Consider the following 23438-nt stretch of genomic DNA (forward strand, 5'->3'; position numbering starts at 1 on the left):
TTTATTCCTTTGGTCCTGTTTGATCTCATGATCAAACAAAAGGGTATCTGAGGCACCAGCAGCCCTGAATGAACACCCTGAAGAGGCTGTGGTGGAGGAACACGAGTGATGAATGCTCTTATGTTCAAGGGCTCCATTTCAGCACCACAGCAAGCTCTGACACTGTGGTGCCAGCCCAGGGCACACTCACCAAAGGCGATGTCACCGAAGTGCAGGGCGGGCACATCAAAATGGAAAGTGGGTCCTATCACAGAGCCCCTGCAGGGACAAAGGCAGGGAGGCAGTGCCTCTGTTAAAGGGAATCACAAAGGGTTTGGGTGTCCTTAGGGAGAGGGTGGACAAAGGCAGGGAGGCAGTGCCTCTGTTAAAGGGAATCACAAAGGGTTTGGGTGTCCTTAGGGAGAGGGTGGATAAATGCTGCTGTCAGAGCCACCCTGGGTTTCAAATCACCCCAGCAGCCTGTGCTCAGCACAGCACCCACGGGGGCAGGAGGCAGCCAAAGCAAAGTGCTCAGCAGCTGACAGATGCCCCAGTCCTTGGCACAGTTCCTGCTGCACAGTTCCTGACTCCCACATCAGCCCTTTGCTGGCTGTGCAAAGGAGGCACCAGAGCCCTCTGTGCACAGGAGCTGGGAGCACAGCTTGTCCCCACAGCATGGCTGGGAGAGGGGACCTGAGGCTGCTGCTGCCCATTGGCATGGATTATTCACAGGAGTTTTTACAAACACTGCTGCTGCTGCAGAATGACCCAGGCTGGCCCATCTCAAAGCCCTGGGGGCCTTGCTGGGTGTTCAGGTGGGACATCCCAGAGCAGCTGCTGCCCAAAGCTGATCCATCCCACTGCCTGCAACAGCCTAAGCAGGAGACATCCCTGCAGGGAGGAGTCATTGCAGCTCCTGGGTACCCACACAGGGCAGCAGGCACCCCACACTAAAGGGATGCCAGAGCCACCTCAGGCAACACCTTTTTTCTCTGCTCCACCACAAAATGAGGCAGATGGAAGATGATTACCCAGAGACAGCTACAGATGTGCCCAACAAGCTCCCAAAGCCCTCCTCACCTGACAGTGAAGATCGCAGGCTTAGGGGATTCAGCCACATGGAAATAGAATTGTTCCTCAAACTCCCCCCGGATGGTGGGACAGAAGGAGACCCGGATGGCCTGGAGCTTCTCTGGTGCCACGATGCCCTCCTGGGGCAGGAAGGTGAAGCAGGAGCCCATGGCTGTGGTTGGAGGGATGAGTTTGAAGGGAGCCTCAATAGGCCCCTTGTTGATCAGGTATGCCTGCAGCAGCAGAAAAGCAAAGTGGAAATACATGAGGAATGTTCCTTTCCTACAGAAGTCTGAGTCACTTTCAAATTAAACTATTAACACCAGTAAAAGACAGAAGATGCCTTGAGCTGCTGCATGGCAGAAGCCAAAAATACAACATTGAAATACAGCTTTGTATAGCTTTGGGTGTTTCATGCAAAGCAGTGATAACTTCATCTAACCAGAGGCACTCTGGGGTTTTCCCACTGGCAGAGACAGTCCAGTTTGACCTGCAGCACAGAGGGGCTGCTCAGCATCACCCAGTTCATTCACACCTGGCCCTCAGAGCAGCACTGGGCATCACAGCATTACCAGTGACATCACCACAGAGATTTCAAACGTGTCCAACCCCACCATGGGCAGGGCACGTTCAGCTTCCATTGCAGCCCAACCTGTTTACAGCAGGAGTGGGAGAAACCAGAAGCAAAGATGTAGGAAGTTCCTTTGCCTCCTTCCCAGAAACACTTTGCTCTTTCTAGAGCCAGAGGTACATCATGGCTGAGGTGTGGTGAGGGGCTGGTCAGCAAGGGAAAGCACTGCCAAGGGCTTTGACCAGCGCTGAGCCAGGAGGGTGGATGGTTTTCCTCTGACTCCCACGAATATGCAGGAGGGACATGGCTGAAAACTGTTTGCAATGGACTTGAACTCAAATGCAGCCAGTTTGTTCCAGCTGCTTTTGGACAGCCTGAGCACAAAGGTGATTTGTGTCTGGGACTGGAACAAAAGCCTCTGAACATGCAGCTTTTTGACCCAGTGTTGGTTTCATGTGTCAAGTGGTTTTGCAGGAAGCCTCCCAGCTGATCTCCAAAGAAGGCTGCCCAACAGCAGGGCCTGGGGTCTCACGAACAACAGACACACCTTTGTGACCCCATCCAAAAGATCCAGATTCCAAGAAATCCCCCAAAATTGACCAGCATCACAACTACCCAAGTTGCCAGGAATTCCACAGGTCCACAAGGCTCACTGCTACCCTAGGAGCCAGCAGGACCCACCCCAACCCTGCTGCTTACCTCATATCTGTGGGTTACTCTGACAAAAACCTCCCCGATGTTCAGTTCCTCAAAGTGGAAATGGACCCGGGGCCCGAGGCCTTCCCCCATGAGGAGCAGGGGCAGCCTGTTCTCACGGCCTGGGGAGAGATTTCTATTTCAGTACAGGAATTCCTTCTGCTCTCCTGCATTTTCCAGGCTGCCTTAGTGCTAGTCCCTGACTCTGTGCTGCATGGGACCAGCTCCTGATGTCCCAGGAGCAGATATGGACCCTTCCCTTCCCTCAGGAGATGCAGTACATCCATAGACACCATCCTTTCTTCTACCCCTGTGCTGAGTGTGGAACTTTAGGAAATGCCAGAAATTTTGTTCTTCCTCCTTCTGGGTGCACCTCAGAGTGTTTTCCCCAAGGGAGGAGAAGCAGACTAAATACAGGCAGCATTCAGAACAGCTGAGAGGGAAAAAATCAAAATAGAGGAATGCCCTGGAAGCTGCAGGGACAGTGGGCATGTGCCAGCAGGGCCCTGCTGAGCACAGACCCTCCCCAGCCATGGCACAGGAGCCCAGTGACCTGGGGGAGTGTTTGCAGCTGCCTTCACTGCAGAGAGGGGCAGGGGAAGGAGCCGTACCTGAGATGTCACAGAAAACTGTTCGCTCATAGACCTGGGCTGCCTGGGGCGTGAAGAACACGCTGATTTCAGCCGAGCACTTCGGCATGATCTCACCCTCCTAAAGCAGAAGGACACAGCAAAACCTTTATCTTCAGACACCACAATTCTTGTTTTCAACCACAGTCCTGTAAGCTGTTATCTAGAGCATCAGTGACAAGCAAGGAGTGAGTAACACTCATCAATAACACTGAGAACAGAGTTTGGAAGCTTTAGTCAGGCTCCTGCTGCCTGCCAGGAGCCCACAGGGCAGAAATGCTTTTTGCAACCAGCTCTCTGACCTCACCAGAATCCCGATGACTTCTCTCCTGGCACACAAAGCCAGCTGAGGCAGGGATCAAGTGACCTTAGTCAGGGATGAGGAGGAAGAGGAAGGAGAGAAGCAGGAAGGGAGGTTCTCAGCCATCATTTACCTTTGGCACAAGGGAGAAAATGTCATCGTCTAACAGCATGGGATCTCCTCTGATCTTTGCTACCTCACTCTGGAAGGTGTGGTTGAGAAGAGCAAGGCGTTCTCGGCAAGTGATGTCCACTTCACGCTCCTTCAGAAAACTATACAACTTGTGCCTTTGCTGCTGGTATATCCTGTGATACTGCCTGCAGGCATAGGAAAGACAAACCCAGCAGGTTGTTTAATAAGCCACGTCTTTGCAGAGAGAAGTGGAAGTGCAGGAGCAGCTCCACAGCAAAGGGCTGACCCTGAGCCATGGGGTCCCAAATGGATCAGAGGGTCACTTGTTCACTCCACACTTGCAAGCTCAGGAGAGCTTTCCAAAGGCAGCAGCCCTCAACAGAGCCTTCTGGCTCAAAGCCTCCTCCACAGCTGAGGGAGAATCCATCAGCCACCTCAGGCAGCTTTTCCTGGCACACAACTGCTTGGGGGAGGCAGGAGAGATGGGCTGGTTTACTTACCCAAAGCCATTCAAAAGCACCAGTACCTCTTGAAGCCATATGTTAGTTTTACCCTTGGGCAAGGAATGTCTCTGAAATGGATCTTTCAAACCCACCTCTGCCTCAGCTGTTCCTCCTGTTCCTCAGTATCCACAGCCTTCCACTGGAAGCGGGCTGTGATGTCGCTGCGGTTGTGGATGAGCACAGTTGCGCTGTTTGACATGGTGATGTATGTCTTCTGCAGGGTCACAGTATTCCTGTCCAGCCTGATGTGGGCATCCACAGCTCTGGCATGAAGGCTTGTGTGGGTGTCTTCACCTGGAACAAAGCACAGGGGAGTCTTTGCTCACCTCACTGGCTGATGGAAGCACAAGGAACAGAGCACACCACAGGCAGCAGAAGAAAGTGTCACAGCTTTTAGCTGAACGAGCAGTTCCATGGATCAGTCCATGGATCACAAGCTGAGAGCTGCATGTGCACAGCATGATGCTGTCCTGACAACCTGCCAGCATTTCACCCTCTAGAACAGACCCCTACCAAGGCTCCCTCATTTCCAGAGCTTTCAAAGCTTCATTATTCCCAGCCAGCTCCTGGGATTCATCTGGGCTCAGACTTCAAGCTCACCATTCCTGTTGCAGGTGAGCATTACCCAGGCGAGATGCAAACAACAAATACCAGACATGCTCTCTAGAAATGGCATTTACATGGAGCTCTACAAGGATCAAGATGACAAACTGCATGACTACAAACCAGATGACTAGAACATGAACCCCATGAAAAGTATCATCATCTCCCTCTTGAAACCCACGGCCACACCAGCCTTTCTGCTTAGAGCAGGCTCTGCTCTGAGGGATGCACAGAGTGCCCTGAGCACTGGCCAGCACTCACCTGTGTCGTAGTGCACAACAAGGGACCTGCAATGGTCACCAGTCTTCAGTGGCTGAAATTCCACTGCCACCTCCACGGCGTCACCAACATCCAGAGTTCCCATGGCCGGAGTGACAGAGAAAGGGCTGCAACACAGAGACAGTAGGGCTCTTGGTGGAGATTTGGGGACCCTTTTGCAGTCCAGTTCTGCTCACTTGTGCAAGCAAAGAGCAAACCAACCACAGTCAGCAGAAGACAGAATAGACAGGGTCAGAAACAGCCACTGACTCTAGTGTGAGGAGATGCAGCCCTCACAAGATCCTGTGGGATGAAATGACCTCATCTCCCCCATACTCTGTATCCAGCTCTCTGCAATGAGGCTCAAGGGTCATTTGCATCTTGCTTACTCTCATCAGATATCAGCTCCCCTTACTGACAGAGCTGGGCAAAAGTTATGGCCATGGATACCAAGGACCAAGTACTCCTAACATAATTTACAAACAGAGCTGACCAGTGAGCAAAGCTGGCAATTTTGTGACCAAGTCTCTCAAAGCACCATTCACCTGCACTTTTGGTAGATGCTGTGTGCAAGGAGGCTGCAATCTGTTTCAAGTCCCATGGTACAGTTATCTGCTACAGCCAAACATTCTTTTGTCCACTGGTGTCTTAACTGCCATTATTAAATGATTTGATTTTGGGAGAATTGATCTCATTAAAAGTTGCCTCCCACATCAAGGGAGACAAAAAAAATAGGGCTAATTGAATTGCCTCATGTGTCCACTAACACTTATTGCAGGAAGAAACTCAAATATCATCTAATCTTAATATCTATTACTTTTAAGTGATGGTCAGTTAATTCTGACGTCAAGCGGCATTAACTATTCTAATAAATTCAGTCTGTTAGGTTACAGCAGCTCCATCTCTGTGCTGAAAAATTCTGTCCAGAGTCAGCAGCTCACAAGCTCCATCTTTCCCTCTGTCACTGCATCTAGGCTCTATTTCATCTACTTCAAGATTTAATTCCTGAAGTTCAGAAACTCTTTAAATCCCTATCAAGCAGGATCCAACATGCTCTGTAGCACTCAACAGAACTGCTGGCAAGCACATTGTAAAAGGATACCAGACTTTATTGGGGATTTGTTTTGGTGGTGACAAAACAAGATCTGGAAATCCCAGAGAAAAACCGTGCATGGATTTACAAGTTCCTGCCTACATGTTTGCACAGTCCAAAGCAGCAGCCTGTTTGAGCAGCATCTGAGGAGCCTGGATTGGAGCTGCCAATAGCTCTGGCAGGCTTTGGTGGAAGCTCCTCTTGGACCCTCACGTTTCACAGCAGAAAAGTCAATTTGCCTTTTGACCTCTGTTTTGCCAGAGAAAAAAACATCAAGGCCACTCAGCTGCCTGAGGTTAGACAGCAGGTCTGTGCTGCATTCCTGAGCTCAGCTCCTACACCAAGACCTCTGGGATCTCATAACCCTCAACACACCACCAGCCAACTGAACTGGTTTCCTTGCAGGTACGGTGTCAAAAATGCATTACCCTCTCCAGTTCAGCCAACAGGAGAAACAGTGATTGTCTTCTCATACTGGGCATCTGATAAGGGGACCACTGGAAAGCCATGTGCCTGTGGCCTCCTAGAGAATGGGTCTATTTGGCTGGCAGTGGTGAGTAAGCATTTCAGAAGCTGCTTGTGCTCAGGAGGGTGCAAGCCAGCTACCAACATGTTCCAGCACTCTCCAGGAAATCTGAGACAGAGAAAGCTCAAAGACTGCATCCTGCTTAAACCATGAGAAGCAACGGCAAACCCCACACGTCCTGCTCACTTCCAGCCAGGGCTGTGGGGCAGCAGCTCTGATGCTCTGGTTCCTTTTGCTGCTCTTTCCCAACTCTGCCATCACCCAAAGGTGATATCCTTTGTACAAGGACAGATGAGCTGCCTCACCTCTGGGTGCTCAGCTCGTAACGAGCAGGCCGGTTTCCAACATTGTGAACCAGCAGGGTCTTCTGGGTCGTGTACTTGACCGGACAGGTGGAGAAGTCCAGCTGGTCAGGGAAGTCCAGGATGGCTCGGCCACCGATGGCCCAAATTGGCACAATGAACTCTTCATTTTCAGTGGTGCAGAGGAGCTGGTGGAAATAATCCTGTGGCAAAAGAAACTGTCTCAGCACAGAGCCTTTATCTCCATCTTTAGCATGGGCAAAGAGTATCTCCCAGTTCTAGATCCTCTGAAACCAAACAGGTCCTCAAAAGCCAGGCCAGATGCCCTGAGTCCAGCCTTGCAGGTCCACTTTCCACTGCAAACAGCAACCTCTTGGGCCCTCCAGACTCACCTTTCTCTGCCCAGGGGTGAAGAGGATGCGGACAGTGGTGTAGAGGCCCGGTGGCACCTTGCGGCACACGTCATTGGGGCCCACCAGCTGGAAATAAGGTGAGCTCTTCAAGGTGACCTTCAACAGGTGAGGAACCTGCAGGACAGACATGGAATGATGGTTTTGCCACTTGTGATGGCACAGGTGGACATGCCCTGGTGCCATCCTTAACCACCCTTCTCTGCTCTCCTCTTCCAGCACAGCGTTGAACCTCCAGTCCCAGCACTCACCTTGTCCCTGTTCCTCAGAACCAGCGGCACTTCACAGACCTCACCGGGGCTGTAGTTCTGAAACACCACCTCTGGTGGGCAAGGCTGAAACGAGCGCTGCTCTGGGGCAGCTGCTGAGAACTGCAGGGAGAGGCCAGAGAGAGCAGAGACAGGTTCAGCTGCTGGGAGGAAGATTCTGCTCTGATCCCCAGTGAAGTGCAGACTCTGGGTGAGCACATCAGCCCAGTCCACGCTGGGCAAACAGTGGCTCCTCCACCTCTGCCCTGGGCTGACCAAAAGCTCCTGGACCAGGCTGAGCAGGCTCAAGCCAAGCTGCCCTTTTGGCATCCTCCTCAATTATCGCATCAAACAGCAAGGGCAGGGAAAGGCTACCTTGTGATGGGAGGTCCCAGGCTTGTCTTGAGGCTGGACAATGGGAGGCAGACTCAGCTTCTTAGCTCTGGCCAGCCTCTGCTTGGTGTTGAGAGACATCTCCTTCTGGAAGGCAGAGGGAGTCAGCTGGAAGGCAAAAAACCAGCAAGAGTCTCAGAAATGCCCTTGCTCATGGAGGCTTTTCTTGTTCACTTACTACTGATGAATGATTTGTGATCACAGCCACTAGCACAGTTCTGCAAGCCCTGGAAGTTTGCTGCTGAAATACTCGGCACCAATAAATGAATAATAGAGAGTGAAATGCACATACTCCAGCCACATGGCTGTGTCCCATGAGTCTCTCTGTGATTTGATGGGACATGGTTGGGGATTTCTGCTCTTTGAGCATTTGTTTCCTCTTACTTTTCCCTGGATTGAGGCAGTGACCTTTCAGAGAGTGGGGAGGAGCTCTCAGAACTGCCCAAACTCCATCCCTGCACAACACTCAAAACTCACAGCCAGCAGATAGCACTGCTGGCTGAGTCCAAGGGAAGCAAGCAGGAAAAGCTGTACCAAGAGTGAGGTGCACAGGAATGTGTCCGAGTTTTAGTTCTCTCTGTCAATTAGCATTGGTTTTCTCTGTGTGGGCTGACAGAGCCCTGGACAGAAGAAAACAGAGGGATCTCCTTGGCAGAGCCTCAGCAGTGGGGCATCTTCAGCCAAGTGAGCTGCAGACAGCAAGGGACCTTTGTGGCCCTGGCTCCATCCAGTGCTGCCTGCAGGGCTGCATCTGTGCCCACCCAGGAGCTGGGAGGGAACAGCTGCCTTGGGAGCTCTTCCAGCTGGGACCAGCCGTGGCTCTCAAGGCTTTGGGCAGAGTTTGAGCTTTCCCCCTCACGTGCCCAGGTGCCCAAGGGCAGGATGGTCAGAGCAGCACAGGTGAGTGCCCAGACTGACAGAAGGAATGGCTGTGGCAAAGGGGAAGGAAAGAAGCCCATGCTGAGGGTTTCAGCTGTACATTGGTTTCCCTTGGCTCTGCTGGCACAGCCAGGCAGGGCACTGGGCTGTCCCTGACACATCCCACAGTGTTCCCTACTGCAGCAGGACAGCCCCAGCAACAGCAGCACGGCACAAAGGGCTGGGGAGGGGCTCTGCAGCTTCAGAGCACTGCTGGACAGCAGGGCAGGGAGAGCAGGGACAGCAGGGCAGTTTGCAGCCTTAACACAGCCCCAGGGGCTACTCACAGAATCAGCCTTCAGTCTTTCCCTGAGCAAAATACGAGGTGTTGGTGTCTTTGGCACTCCAGAAGCCATTGTGAAGAGATGATGTCACAGAGGAGTGACAGCGTCTCAACAGAACTGGAAGGAACAACAATGGAACTCTGAAAATCCAGAACCCAATTCATGGCAGACTCAAGGGATGTTCTGGTGCTAAAGGTTTTATATGATTTGAAAGTAGCTAAGTGCTCATTAGGCATAAGCAGCTAGTGTTGTTAAGCCTCTAGTTGGACTTTATTGCAACTATATGGGTACTTTATTCCATTCAAAGGTGAATTGTACTGAAACCTGGAGCTAAAATGCTGAATATTAATAATAGTTTGAACAGACAAAGCTTTTGCTCAAATATTACTTAAAACCAGCATGAGTAGACCTCCTCTTTTTTGGCTAAACACCCCCTGCTCTCTCAGCTGCTCCTCACAGGACTTGTGAGAGACTGGAATGTTATGGTTAATGGCTTAAGTATTGCTATAAAGGACTTTTTGCCCATGTGACAAAACTATATAAAGAAGCTGAGACCCTCAAGCCCACCATTCCCTGAAAATGCCTCCTGACTGGAACTTGGCACTGGGAGTTAAGCTGTCTAACGGAACCTGAGACAAGATAAAGCTGACACTATTGTCCTGTTAGCTCAGGTCTGGGAGAAGTGAACAAGGCTGAGGGAGAAAAATATATCCCCACTAAAGTCAAATCCAGCAGCTGTCCTGAAAATCAGCTCTGTCTGCCTTCAGGCTGGGGAAGTCATAGCCACAGACTCGTCTGCTGAGGCCAGGTTGGAACACAAACCTCCCATCAACAGAGGGGGAAGGAGGAAATTTTGGGGGTGAGGCACAACCTCTGGTAAGGGGCAGAGGACACCCATCCTCCCTCAGACAAACTGGCTCAGCTCTAAAACCCCCCAGCCCCAGAAGGCCACATCCAGGGGACATTCCCATGAGGGGCAGCTGAGGGGGTGTCATAACCCAGCAAAGACCTCCAAAGTGCCCCCAGAGCCATTCCTGAGGCCTTGCACCAGATGACTGCATGGCATGCAGAGAAACACAACAGAGCTGAAAATCCAAAACCCAGTTCATGGCAGACTCAAAGGACATACTGGTGCTAAAGATTTTATATTATTTGAGAGTAGTAAGAGACAGAGCCAAACTTGCCCCACCCCAGGGAGGTACCTGGGCAGTCCCACCTTGCCCAAATCTGCATTAATCCATTGGAGTCTCACATTTTGTGAGACCTCACCACAGAGACCAGAAGAGGACTGAATGGGATGGGATGGGATCCATGGAATGGTGATATTTTCTACTAAATCTGTCTCTATCACTCTATTCCCTCCTTCCCAGCCCCTTCCCTCCCCCTCTTCTTTTTTTATTTCTTTCTCCCTCTCTCTTCCTCACATTTACTGTTCCATAAAATCCAAACTATTGACTTTGACACATGGTCTTGGTTTGCACCTTAATCCAGTGCCATCTCCTTAATAATTTTAATAACCAGATCATAACAACCCACTGAAACTTGAACAGAACTCATTCACCTATAAGTAGTTTAAATAAATACTATAGGAAAAATGTATAGACAAGTATATTTAGGAAATGTTGCATTTCTTCAGTGAGAAAAAAACACCATCTGCAGACCATGTATTGTTCATCCCCTCAGCTGTCCATGCCACCGAACTGAAGACTGGCATTATCCCATCCTGTATTTCCCTTTGGCATTCTCTTTCAGAGCACAGAAGTGACAAAACCAGAAAGTACAACTTGAGTCAATCTTTACCTTCAAACGAAATTCAGGACTCTCTGGCAGAAACCAATGTTCTGCGAGTTTAGGCGTCCCTCGCAGAGCAGTGTTTTGCGAGTTCTCGCTCACAGACAGCACTGTTGTGCGAACAGCTCCGCTGGCAGCGGCCGAGTGCCGCCGGTGAGCGCGCCGGGTGCGAATGAGCATCGGGGCGGCTGCGGGCGCTGAGGCCGCGGCGCCGTCACAGACGCTGAGGGCCCGGGCGCGGTTACCGGGCAACCGCGGCACCGAGCCTGGGGCCGGGCCGGGCCGCGCTGCTGGGCGCAGGGCATTGGCACTTTGGCTGCTGACTTGGCTTTAGTGCCTCCTGCAGAGTCCTTCTGTATTTATGGAAGTTTAAAATGTGGTGATAAAGGCACCTTTGGCAGGTCTATACACTGCTCTTTGTATAGCACTAGGATGCTATCCTGGCTGGAGCCCCAGCAGGGGCTGAGGGAGCTGGGCAGGGGCTGAGCCTGGAGCAAAGGAGGCTCAGGGGGCCCTTGTGGCTCTGCACAACTCCCTGCCAGGAGGGGACAGCCGGGGGGCCGGGCTGTGCTCGCAGGAACAGGGACAGGAGCAGAGGGAACGGCCTCAGGCTGGGCTCAGGGTGGGCACCAGCAGGAATTTGCCCATGGAAAGGCTGCTCAGGCCTTGGCAGGGGCTGCCCAGGGAGCTTTGCAGTGCCCATCCCTGCAGGTGTCCCGGGAAGGGCTGGAGGTGGCACTCAGGGCTCTGGGCTGGGGACAAGGTGGGCACTGGGCACAGCTGGGACTCCATAGGCTGGCAGGGATTTTCCAACCCCAGTGATCCTGGGATTCTGTGTCATACAACTTGGACAAAAAGGTTTCCCACCTCTGACTGGTTTCATAATGAGAAAGGAAATTTTTCAGAGTACCTTGACCTTCATAGTCATGAAAAATGATCCTTGTGCTAAAATTTTGCTCTGCCTTTAGCAAACAGAAGAAAGCTTATGAGGGATCTGCTTTCCCTAAAAATAGGGTAGGAAAAAATTAACATCTGAAAACAGTTAAATATGCACATTTGTCATTCATTGAGGAGCAAATAACAGACTGCTTAGCTTTAAACATATGGCCTTGAGTTCTCCTGAGTTTGTGGGAATGAAAGCCTTAAATCAGATTCACACAGATTGAAGTATCTGAGTATAGAAATGAATGCAAGATCAATGTCAGCAATGAAGTCACATTTCCTGGAGTGTCTCTTATGCATTTGTTGACCAAAGAAGAGATTAATTGTTTCACTTGTAGAAATGTCACTGGTGTCTGAATTTCTGAAAGATAAATATTTAAGGAAGAAAAAAAAATCATGGGCAATAAAAATTGGATACTTGTAAAGTCATTGGTAAAAGCCTCATCAATATTCAGGTGAAAACAGAATACTTTCCTCAAAATACTTTCCTCAACAAAAGAAACAAAACAAAACCCCTCGTACATCACTCACAGTTTGACAAGAAAAAGCTGTTCTTACTACAGAAATTTTCCCAATCTGAAATGAAATTGTTTCAAAAAAAGAAAATTAGGAAATGGAACAAGAAATCCCTATAGATTGGTCATATCAGAAAAATGCTGATAGGCAATACATCATGTTTGACCCGAATAACCTCTGATCAAAATTTAAATGGTTCTCTGTAGAAATTATATTGTAATTATTTTCTCAAAAGACTCATGATTATTTAAATGGCATAGGATTCATCATTAAGTGATATTCCCAGAGTGAAAATACTATTATCAGAATAATAATAATAATCTTCCTAGAAATATCAGTACAATAGAGAGTTTGTACCAAATCAAAATAATTTAAAAATTAATACAACTGGTGCTGAAATTTTTTACATGCACAGCATGGAAGAACACTGAGCAATGTAAATGGCTATATCTAAGAATTTTTGTAACCAAAGTATCTGATTGGTACTCTTCACTTTAATATTCTCAAGACCATCTTGATAACTGTTTTTTGGACTCTGCTGGTTTTAGCTACAATGCCAAGAACAGAAATTTGGCAAATCTATTTTCAAGGGCCTGGAGTGCCAGGAGAAGGGGGAATGCCTTGAAACTGACAGGAGGCAGGTTCAGATCAGATATTGGCAATGAGGAATTGTTCCCTGGCAGGGTGGGCAGGCCCTGGCACATGCGCTAGGGGCGTATTTGGCCCTAATGTCCGGCTAGCCAATGCGAGAGGGAGGTGGCCGACACCCCCGGCGCATGTACTGCCAGCCCCCCTCGGCGTCTTGGCCTTGGGCTGGGCTGGCCTGGATGCACGGTGCAGATGAGAGCGCTGAAGGACGAAGAAAGAGGCGTCCAAAAGCTTGGTGCTAACTCCGCTTTATTGAAGGTCTGATGACACGAACGGCGAGGGAGGGTGCCAACCAGCAAATGGCAAGAAGTGAGGGGAGAAGCAAGGTTTTAAAGGGTAGGGGTGGAGAGAGGAGGGAAGCCCAACTAGCCAACCAGGGAGGGGTACAAACATAACTGGCATAAGGGATTAACCAATTAATACAACATAAAGGAGGGGCCCCGGGACCACAGCCAACCACAGCCCCCAGAGAGGCGAAGCTTCCAGAAAGCAGGGAGGAGTGAGGGTGATTGACTGGGCCCAGGGAGGAGGAAAAGCTTACATATAAGGAGTGTAAGGGAGGGGTAATTACATAACCAAGGCAGATTGGCAGTTGAGGGGGAAGGGGGTAACCAAGGAGACCAACTGTCAGGGGAGGCAGTGGCGGGAAAATCAGGGAAGAGAGGAACCATTGTACAGAAACAGGGGGGAGAATACATAAAATGGGGGAATAACTGGGGAAATTAAACAACACAACACAACAGGCACAGGGTGCCCAGAGCAGCTGGGGCTGCCCCTGGATCCCTGGCAGTGCCCAAGGCCAGGCTGGACACTGGGGCTGGAGCAGCCTGGGACAGGGGAAGCACTGGATGAGCTTTAAGGTCCCTTCTCTCCCTCTCCCTCTCCCCTCCCCTCCCCTCAGAGTATTTTAATTCTTGTCATTCTACAAAGCACAAGACCAGCACAATTACAACTATTTAATGTATAGCAGACCTGGAATAAAGTCTGCTTCAGGAATTTCTTGTGATTCACCTAGCTGGGATTTAGAGTGCTTAATCCCATTTCTACTGCCTGGATACTCCTGCTTTGTTCCCCATTTTATTTGCTTCCCAGGAATGCAAAGCATTGTTAGTAGATGTTTATAGAAACTCTTGCTGCTCCACTGTCTCACAACAAGTTTTTTGACAAAACCCTGTTGTGTACAAGAAAAGCATTTACCTCCACATGATCAAACCCGTGGGAAGACATGAGGTAATCTCTCCAATGTATTTGCCTTCCTCTGTTCAGTCTTTCTGTGAGGTGTTATTTTTCATAATATTCTTATGTTCAGGCTATGGAATTTGTACTTTGGCTCATTTCTGAAAACAGAAGCTGCATGAAGGCTTGAGGGAGCCTGAGCCATGCTAAGGTGAATAACCATTTGACCTCTGATTTATGCCGTGAGTAACAAGAACACTTTCCCAGGTAATCCATTAGTCTTATTTTCATATTATGCTTCCACAAATCTCTGCAATAGCTTTTCTAAAGATGAACATTATGCAGCCTCTGTTAAGAAAATAATAGGAGGTTTGCACACCACGGCCAGTGGAAACACCATCAACCCACATATCAGCTCAGTAATGTTTTTACTGAAATTGTCTGCAGCTGGGTGATTGGAGTGCAATTTATTTTCACAAGCCATCATTTCAGGCACTTTCAGATGGCATTTTATGCACACTAGTGACATTGTCCCGCGTTAATTGCAGGTATTATATTTATTTCTTTTATTTCTGTGCTGCTGTTCACAGTTTGGAGAGGACAGCACAGGATCACACCCTGGATAAGGCTGGGAGGAACCTCTGGAGATTTCTCTAATCCACTCTCCTGCCCACACCAGGGCCAGGCAGAGCAGGTTGTGGTCAGCTGCCTTCAAGTCAGGTTTTTGGTGTCTCCAAGGATGGAGAACCTAAAATCCCTTTGGACAACCTGTTCCAGGTTTGGCTGTCTTCACAGTGAAAAGGTTTTTTCTTATGCTTAAATGGAATTTTCTGCATTTCAGATAGCTGATATTACCTCCTCTCCCTTAACTCGATACCACCAATGGGTTTGGCTCCATCTTCCTACCCCTGGCAGGCATTTACACATTCCTGCAATGTTCACAATGGTCATCAGCAAAGGATAAACTGGGAGGAAAAAAAACCCTGGAGTTTCAGTTGTTTTAGCCTCTTCCTGCTTCACTGATTTATTTTACTTATGGAACAATTTTACATGGCAGTACTACCTGCAGACCTGAAACAGACTGGAGTCTCCTCTGGGCTGGAGGAGAATAACAATGGCTCCTCTCCTCCTCTGAGGAATAAACAGAATTGTAGCACAGACTGATTTAACCTCTGAGAATAAAGGCAGAGTTCCACTCCTTATGCCTTTATGGCAATGACAAGTTCCTATGCTCCTTCGCACCAGGTTGACAGAATATACAAATAAGAGGAGCCCCAATTTTCCCTCTGTACAAGGAAGATTTTGACAACAAAATAACACCTTCTTCCATGATTTTTTCAAATTTTCTATCAGAATAATATATTTAAATTCAGTTTATAAATGAGTTAAAATAGCAAAAAAGGCAAAGAAAGGTTTGGTACTATAAAATAAGGAATAGAGAAGGAACTTCACGTATTTTAGCAGCCTGCTCACTGTCCTCCACCCCCCACAGTGTAATGGGGGAGAAAATAGGAAGAACTAGAGTGGGAAGACTTGTGGGTCAAAATGAATGCAAGGAAATCACTTATCACATACTGCTGAGAAGAAACCAAACTCTCACCCTGAAGCTTCTCCTCTCCAGGCTGAACAATGGCAGCTGTGCCAGCCTTTCTCCCAGCAGAGCTGCTCCATCTCTCTGCTCATCCTGGAGCCTCCTCTGGGCTCTCTGAGCAGCTCCAAATCTTATGCAAGGACAGGACGGATTTTGGTGGATAAAACCAGGAATATTTATTCACCTCGTGTTACAGGGGCCAAGCCTGGCCAAGCTGTGTGATTTACAGAACCCTGAGCTACTTACAAAATGATTTTCCTTTCCTCCCCTGCCAAGTCTCTGCCTGCAGTACTCACTTCAGTTGTTCTGCAGAAGTGCAGCAGCTCAGGGTCATTAGAGGAAGCAGGGCAAGACCAGTAATGACCTCACAGCTGGACTGTGCAGGCTGCAAGGAAAGCAGAGAGCTTGGATCTGAAACCCTGAAAATGTCACATAATGAGTTAAAGTTCTAGGGCAAGTCTGCATTTTAAAAGGCTGAAAAAAAATCCCTGCTTTGGTACATGACACTAAAACTTTGAATTTCAGCATTTCTTCAAAGGCATTCACACATACAACAGGAAATAATTCTGTGCATATTTAGTGAGCATTTATAACAAGAGTCATCACTTCTCTGCATCATCACAACATTCATTACAATGAATTTTAGTCTAGACAGTTTTTTTTCCTCATGATTAAAAATGTTTATTCATAAAATAATTTAGTTTCACATTTGGGAACTTTGTATAATTCATTTGCATTAAAAAACAGTTTTAGGGGTTTTAAAAAGAAACTACTTATTTTCTGCATACACATCACTTGTAAAAGGACTTGAATATTTAGGTAGCTATCATTTATAGCTGCTAGCACCTTGGATTTCAGTGTAATTTATCAGGCTTTGTAAAAGTATTTCTGAAATACCTTGATTAAACAAACATTCCATTGCTAGATTAATTAGAGCTTTCATAATATTTCCACAGAATATTTATTTGAATTAGGACTGGTTTTAACTAAGGTACCTTCATGATCAAGGACTGCAATAGGCATTTAATAAAACAACCAAATACTTCACTGCTTTTTCTCTGTGCTTAGACATTATTGCAGCTCCTGCAGACTAGATTAGAAGTGGTGCTAAGGAAGATTTAGATTAATGAAACAACATGTAAAGTCACGGGAGAATATATTAATAGAAAAACCACACAGTTATCACATAATCTGTGCTTGTACCTGCCCATTAACACAGATTTATTGTGTCTTTGCACAAGTGAGTGCAAGCGTGCAGCGATGACCGCAGCCGGACACCCTGTGACCTGGCTAGCTGAGAAGGTGGCCAACAGTCCCACTGCAGCAGGGGGTGTCAGCCCCGGTGGCAAGGCCCCAGGACTGGCAGCTTCAGGCACCCCTCGGCGGTAGAAGCCTTGGGCTGTGCCTGCAGGACGAGGTCTCGGGGCAGAGCTGCTGAAAAGGGCGGAGCAGAAAAGAGCCGGACACTCTCTGGGGTCCAAACTGGTTTAATGTCCAGGGGGGTCGACCAGCAGGGAGTGACAGAAAAAAAAGAGGTTGGGCATGGGATTATAAAGGGAGGTGGTAACTGGAGGTGGGATTTACAAAAAACCAATCAGAGGAAGTCAGGGGACGAGCTTAACATAATAGACTGTAAGGGAGAACCAATGGATACATTGTAAAGGAGGGGCCCCGGGACCTCAGCCAATCACTACTCCCACTGAGAGGAACATTCTGGAAGACTGGGAGTGGTGGGGAGTGATTGACTGGGCCCAGGGAGGAGGGAAAATTATACATATTAGGAGATACAGGGCGGGGAAATTACACGACAAAGGGGGCAACCATAGTAACTAAATAATGGACAGAAACTAGGGCGGGGAAAACTGGGAGGACAGAACCATCATAAACAAAGGGGGAGAAACAGAACATACCAACACACCACAACATCTCCCCGTTTTTTGTTAAATAAAATTGAAAAGAACGGAAAAATCTGTATGAAAGGGTTCAAAAGGCTGGATTCCGGGGCTGATCAGTCCAGGCGTCCTCTTCTTCATAACACAGCTCCTGGTGGTATAAGGGAGGTGCAGCGGGCTCTTCTTCATCTGCGGCTTCCTCTGCCTCCGAAGGATAGGTGTCTCCCTCTGCGGATTCTCCCGCTACCACCTGGTTGACACTTGGAGCTGTGATCTTATTAACAAGTCTTTGGACCAGCCCACGGACCAGCGAAAAGCAAATCAAAAGTAAAAATAAAACTAAAACAACCTTCATAACTGATTCTAGAACAGAACTGGCCCAACTGCCCAAGCCCCAGCCCTTAAAAATGTCCCTCAGCCAATCTGATGTTTCTTGTTCCATCGGATGGACTTGGTCTTTCATCTTCAGGATGGTGTGTCTGACGTCCTCAGCTCTTGAGGACAAATTCATGCAGCAGAGGCCCTCAAACTCCTCACATTGACGATGATGGAGCAGCAATAGGAAATCTATTGCTGCCCTGTTCTGGAGTGTCGCCTTCCTTGTTATTTCCTCGTCTGTGAGGAGGTCGTATATTGCAGCTGAAGTCAAATTGGCTTGCTTAACCACCCAACACTCTAGGAGGCCCAATTCACCTAGAGACTTCGCCACTGATACCCACGGCAACAGAATGGTAAAAGCGACGGTTTTGGAATGGGACCAATGTGTAATTTCGTCATCACAGTCTTCTGGGAGATCTTTAAGATCTCTTTTGGATCTGGCCAATTCTGCTGTGATGTTAGTCTTCTTCCAATTCACAATTTGAGTCATGTTGGGGGTAAACAGCGTCAGCTTGCCTAATGTGCACGGCCCTCCGATCAGACCAGAGGGGATGCCTGCCCACACTTGGTCGCCACAAATTAAAAATGCTCCCCTGGGAAGGGCGTATGGGGTGCGACCCGTGGTGGTGGGGCCGCTGATCTTTAAAACGGCCTTGCACCACTGGTGGGCTTGGTATTCAGCTTTATTCTGTTGCACCATCTCATTGCCCTTCTCAATAGGGGAAAAGGTATACTCAAATTGAAAACAAATAGAGGAATTGGCGGAACCAAGCAGGTGGAGTTCAGTGGGCTCGGAGGGCAAAGGATCCAGCTTTACCACTCCGTCTCTCCAAGCGTTGCTGGAATCAAAACTAGGAAGGATAGTAAGGCTCCGGGCCAAAATCGGGGAAAGGGCTGACTGAAAAGCGGAGGGGAATTCGCCTGGAGAGAAAGGGATCCCCACAAGGCACGACGACATCGGGTCCTCTGCTGATGCTGCGTCGAGGCAGATATGATCTTGCCCCAACGCCTGAGCCAAGGTACGCCAGACATTCACCTTTGGCTGAGGGACGATCCACGCTGCCCAGGGTGGAAGGAGGAGGCAGAAGATCAGGAGATGTAAAGGAGCGCTTGGGCGCTGCCACAGTTGAGGGCTGAGCTGGGCCATTCTGGTGTGGTGTGGGCCAGGCAAAGGGAGACAAACTGAAAAAACAAAACAAGCATGGTTGTAACTTAAATATTTTCTTAAAGAGATGGTTCTGTCTCAAAAAGTAAATTAAGTTCGGAGGTAGAATCTGAGACGGGGGAGGAAGGTCGGGAATCGAAAACGACTCGGAAAGGGGCGCAAATCAATGGTGGAGAGGAAGGGGACCCTGTCGGAGGGAACCTGTTGAGAAAATAAAGGTGAGAGAAAGTGTGAGGTTTCCTCCTCCGCCGCCAACATGCCTCCTGCACCTGTGGCACAGCTTCGGATGTTTTTGCCTGCTTGGGGAGGAAGGGCTTGACCCATTTTGACGGTATCCATTTCGGCCCTGAGGGAGTGGACACGCAAGCGTATCCCCTCCCCCAGGTAACTAGGTCATATGGCCCTTCCATCCGCCAGGTCTCCGGATCCCTTATCAGAACCAGAGGCCTGGCCTTCGGCTGCAGCTGTTGGTGACTGCCGAAGTGCCGGACAACTGGAGGATTCAGGTTGTCAAAAGAGCAGTTTAGGAAGTTTAAGGTGTACAAAGCTCTTGACAACCAGACGTGGGGGGTCTCCACCTTCACTGCTGCGCGTTGTTTCTCCAAGATTTTTTTAAGGCTCTGGTGGGCCCTCTCTACCATGGCTTGGCCTGTCGGGGAATAGGGGATGCCGGTTTTATGCTCTATTCCCCATTGTTGCAGGAAGCGCCGCAGCTCCTTAGAGGTATACGCTGGGCCGTTGTCAGTTTTTAAAGCCCTAGGGATGCCCAGGACAGCAAACGCCAGAAGCAAATGCTTCTGGACATCTGCCGCCCTCTCACCTGTGTGGGCAGAGGCAAAGATAGTTCCTGAGAAGGTATCGATGGAGACATGGACGTAACACAGCCTCCCAAAGGACGGGATGTGTGTCACGTCCATCTGCCACACTTCACAGCTCGCCAAGCCCCTGTGGTTTGCCCCAGCTGCGATGGTAGGCATTTGATGGGCTTGGCATTGGGGACATGTGGCCACGATCGCCTTGGCCTGGTCCTGCGTGAGATGGAATTGCCTGACCAGGCCTGGCGCATTTTGATGAAAGAGCTGATGGCTGATCTTAGCCTGGCTGAACACATCTGGGAGCGGGCCCACCGTGACAGCAGCCACGGCCAAAGAATCGGCCCGACGGTTGCCCTCAGCAATGAACCCTGGCAGATCAGTGTGTGATCTTACATGCATTATAAAAAACGGATGCTCTCGGTGGGAGACTAATTCTACAAGTTCTGAGAGCAAATTAAACAATTTTTGGTTAGAGACCTCCTGCAGAACTGCTGACTCTGCTCTAGATACTACACCAGCTACGTATGCGGAATCTGTGACCAAATTGAAGGGACCAGGAAACCTCTCAAATGCTCGGACGACTGCGTCCAACTCAGCTACTTGTGGAGAAGCCTCCACAATGGCAACATCAGCCTCCCACCGCTGAGTCTGAGGATCCTTCCAAGTCATTACAGACTTGTGGGATGCTCCGGACGCGTCGGTAAATACTGTCAGAGCATCTAGAGGCTTCTTACTCTGAATCCCTTTGATTGATAATTTAAACTCTGAATTAAAAAGTTTATGGGCCGGCCGATCGACTGCAACGCAGCCAGCGTAGCTATCTAGTGTGAATTGTAGCATTTCATTGGTTTCCAGCAGTTGATTGAAGGTCTTTAATTTGAGTTGGCCCGAAACCAATTTAATTGGAAGGTGAATGCATGCAAAATCACAGCCTGCCAGCTCCCTGATCCGAGATCTTGCCTTTCGGATCAGTTCGGCCATCAGCTCTTGTGGCCTTGTCATCCTTTTGGACCTGTGGTGGCTGAGGAACACCCACTCTATGATCAAGAGGGGGTCGCCCAGACCCTGGTCCTTTAAACTCTTGTCCCACTGATGGATCAAGCCGTGAAGATGTGGCAGTTTCCCCAGAATAATTTGAATTTGAATGGCAGGCCCGGATGGTAGCAGGCCTGCCTGACTGAAATGATTTTCTGAACCTTCTCCAGGGCTACCTGAGCCTCTGGGGTGAGTTCCCTAGGAGAACTCAGCTCCTCTCCCCCTTTCAATAAATTGAAAAGGGGGGCTAGGTCTTCTGTTGGTATACCTAGCCAGGGTCTCACCCAATTTAAAGACCCACACAGTTGGTGAACATCCGCTAGGGTCTGGACTTTCGTCCGGATGGCCAATTTCTGCGGAACAATGGTCCGCTTGGTGATTTCAAGGCCCAGGTACTTCCAAGGTGGCATCCTTTGAATTTTTTCTGCTTGGAGCTCGAACCCTGCAGCAACCAACGCACTGGTTGTCAGGTCAAGCGCATGGGCAAGTAGATCATCTGTTGGGGCGCAGACGAGGATGTCATCCATATAGTGATGTAACAGGACGACATCCCCGAGGGCTATAAGGACAGGAGACAGCAGCGAAGCGACGTACCACTGGCAGATCACAGGGCTGTTCTTCATTCCTTGCGGAAGAACTCGCCAGTGATAGCGCTTGGCCGGGGACTCACGGTTGACGGAGGGAACCGTGAACGCAAAATGCGGGGCATCATCAGGATGTAGAGGAATTTGGAAAAAAACAATCTTTTATGTCGATTATAGCCAAATTCCAATTCTGGGGGAGCATTGTAGGGGATGGCATCCCTGGTTGGAGGGGACCCATGTCAATTATTTGTTCATTAATTTGGCGGAGGTCGGTCAGGAGCCGCCACTTGTCTTTATTAGGTTTTTTGATGACAAACACTGGGGAGTTCCAAGGTGACATGGTCTCCACCAGGTTGCCTTTGAGCAGCTGCTCCTGAATGAGCTCGTTGAGAGCCTTCAATTTTTGTTTATTAAGTGGCCACTGCACTACCTGTACTGGCTCATCTGATCGCCAATCCAGCTTCCAGGTAGGGCGCTCCTCAGTGGCCACTGCCCGAAAAACCTGGGGAGCCTTTGGGAGGTCAATTCCGGCTCCCCATTGGGCTAGCAGGTCCCTTCCCCACAGGGGCTCGGTGTAATCCAAAACAAATGGGCGTACAGAAGCCAATTGCCCATCTGGCCCCGTAATTTGTACAATGCTCTTTGATTGCTTCGCCAATTTCAGACCCCCTACACCTTGCATGTGTCCGGCTGCGTTTTGCAAATCCCAATGTGACGGCCAATCCCTAGAGGGAATGATCGTCACATCTGCTCCTGTGTCGAGTAACCCCCGCACAATTTTACGGTCTGAGCCCAGGGACAGTTGACATGTCAGCCTGGGCTTTTCTCTCCCCACAACTTGGGCCCAAGCAACCGTTGGAGGTGAGGACCCCTTAGATGGCCGGGAATCCTGCACCTCCTCCGGCACTGGAATGGCTTGGGCGATGATTTGGCCCTTGGGGAGAGGAAGCGGGGGCTGGACGCAGTACAGCCCTAATGCGAATCTGTCCCGGTCAGTTGTTACTAACCCCGGGACTATGTGAAGATTGAGTGGTGTATGTTTGGTGTCCCCAACAATGATCCACCTGCTACGTCCAAGTCTCCTCCAGCTGCCGGGATGTTGAATGTCGGCAGTCACCAGGTGGAAATCAGTGTCCGGGAGATGTATTTCACAGGTCAGCTGCAGCCTAAAAGGAGAGAATGAAGAGGTGGTGGTTAAAGCAGGTTGAGGCTGAAGCCAACAGGTACAGTAAGTCAAGTCTGGTATAGAAAAGTCACGTCCAGTAGAGGCATGTGGCGGGCTTCTCCCTGTTCCCTCCTCCCTGCCTGGTGTAACCTTCCCCACCTTATTTGTATCATGGCGCAGGGAGGGGCTGCACTCGCTTTCTAGTTTTTTTGTTGTTTTACCTCCTGCTTCCCAGCAGGACACTCCTTCCTTTTAAATGTTAAGAATTCTTGCCGCAGTGGGCAGTCAGGCATCCAGTGCCCCGTTTTCCGGCATAGATGACACGGGTGGGTCCCTGGATGTCTCCTTGCTGCTCCTGGGGTCGACATTCCAGCTGCTGCCGCGCTGTAATCCTCTTCATCGGCGCTGGAAGTCGACGCAAACGCCACTGAGTTCTGCTTGTTCTTCAGCCTGGAGTCAGGCGCTCCTGGCAGTGGGACTTCTCGTGCCACGACCTCCATCATTTGCTTGATGGTAGGTCGTGGACTACGGGGGAGGGTTCGGATGGCTCTCTGGCATTCAGAGTTTGCGTTCTTGAATGCCATCCGCCGCAACAGGTTTTCCCTTTCTCCCTCCTCGGAAGCTTGAGTCTCCACGTACCTGTAAAGTCTTTCTAAGAAAAGTAAATAGGGCTCCTGTGGCCCCTGCTGGGGCTCTTCCTCGTCTTGCTGAGAGAAGACCGCTGGGAGCTTGAAAAAGGCCCTCTCTGCAGCCCGACAGGACTCGGTGATCTGAGTCGGGAAGAGCACCCGCGCCTGAATCGCCCCACCAGCCCATGCCCCTG

This window comes from Melospiza georgiana, chromosome 14, assembly GCF_028018845.1.
Source record: "Melospiza georgiana isolate bMelGeo1 chromosome 14, bMelGeo1.pri, whole genome shotgun sequence".
Classification (NCBI taxonomy): Eukaryota; Metazoa; Chordata; class Aves; order Passeriformes; family Passerellidae; genus Melospiza; species Melospiza georgiana.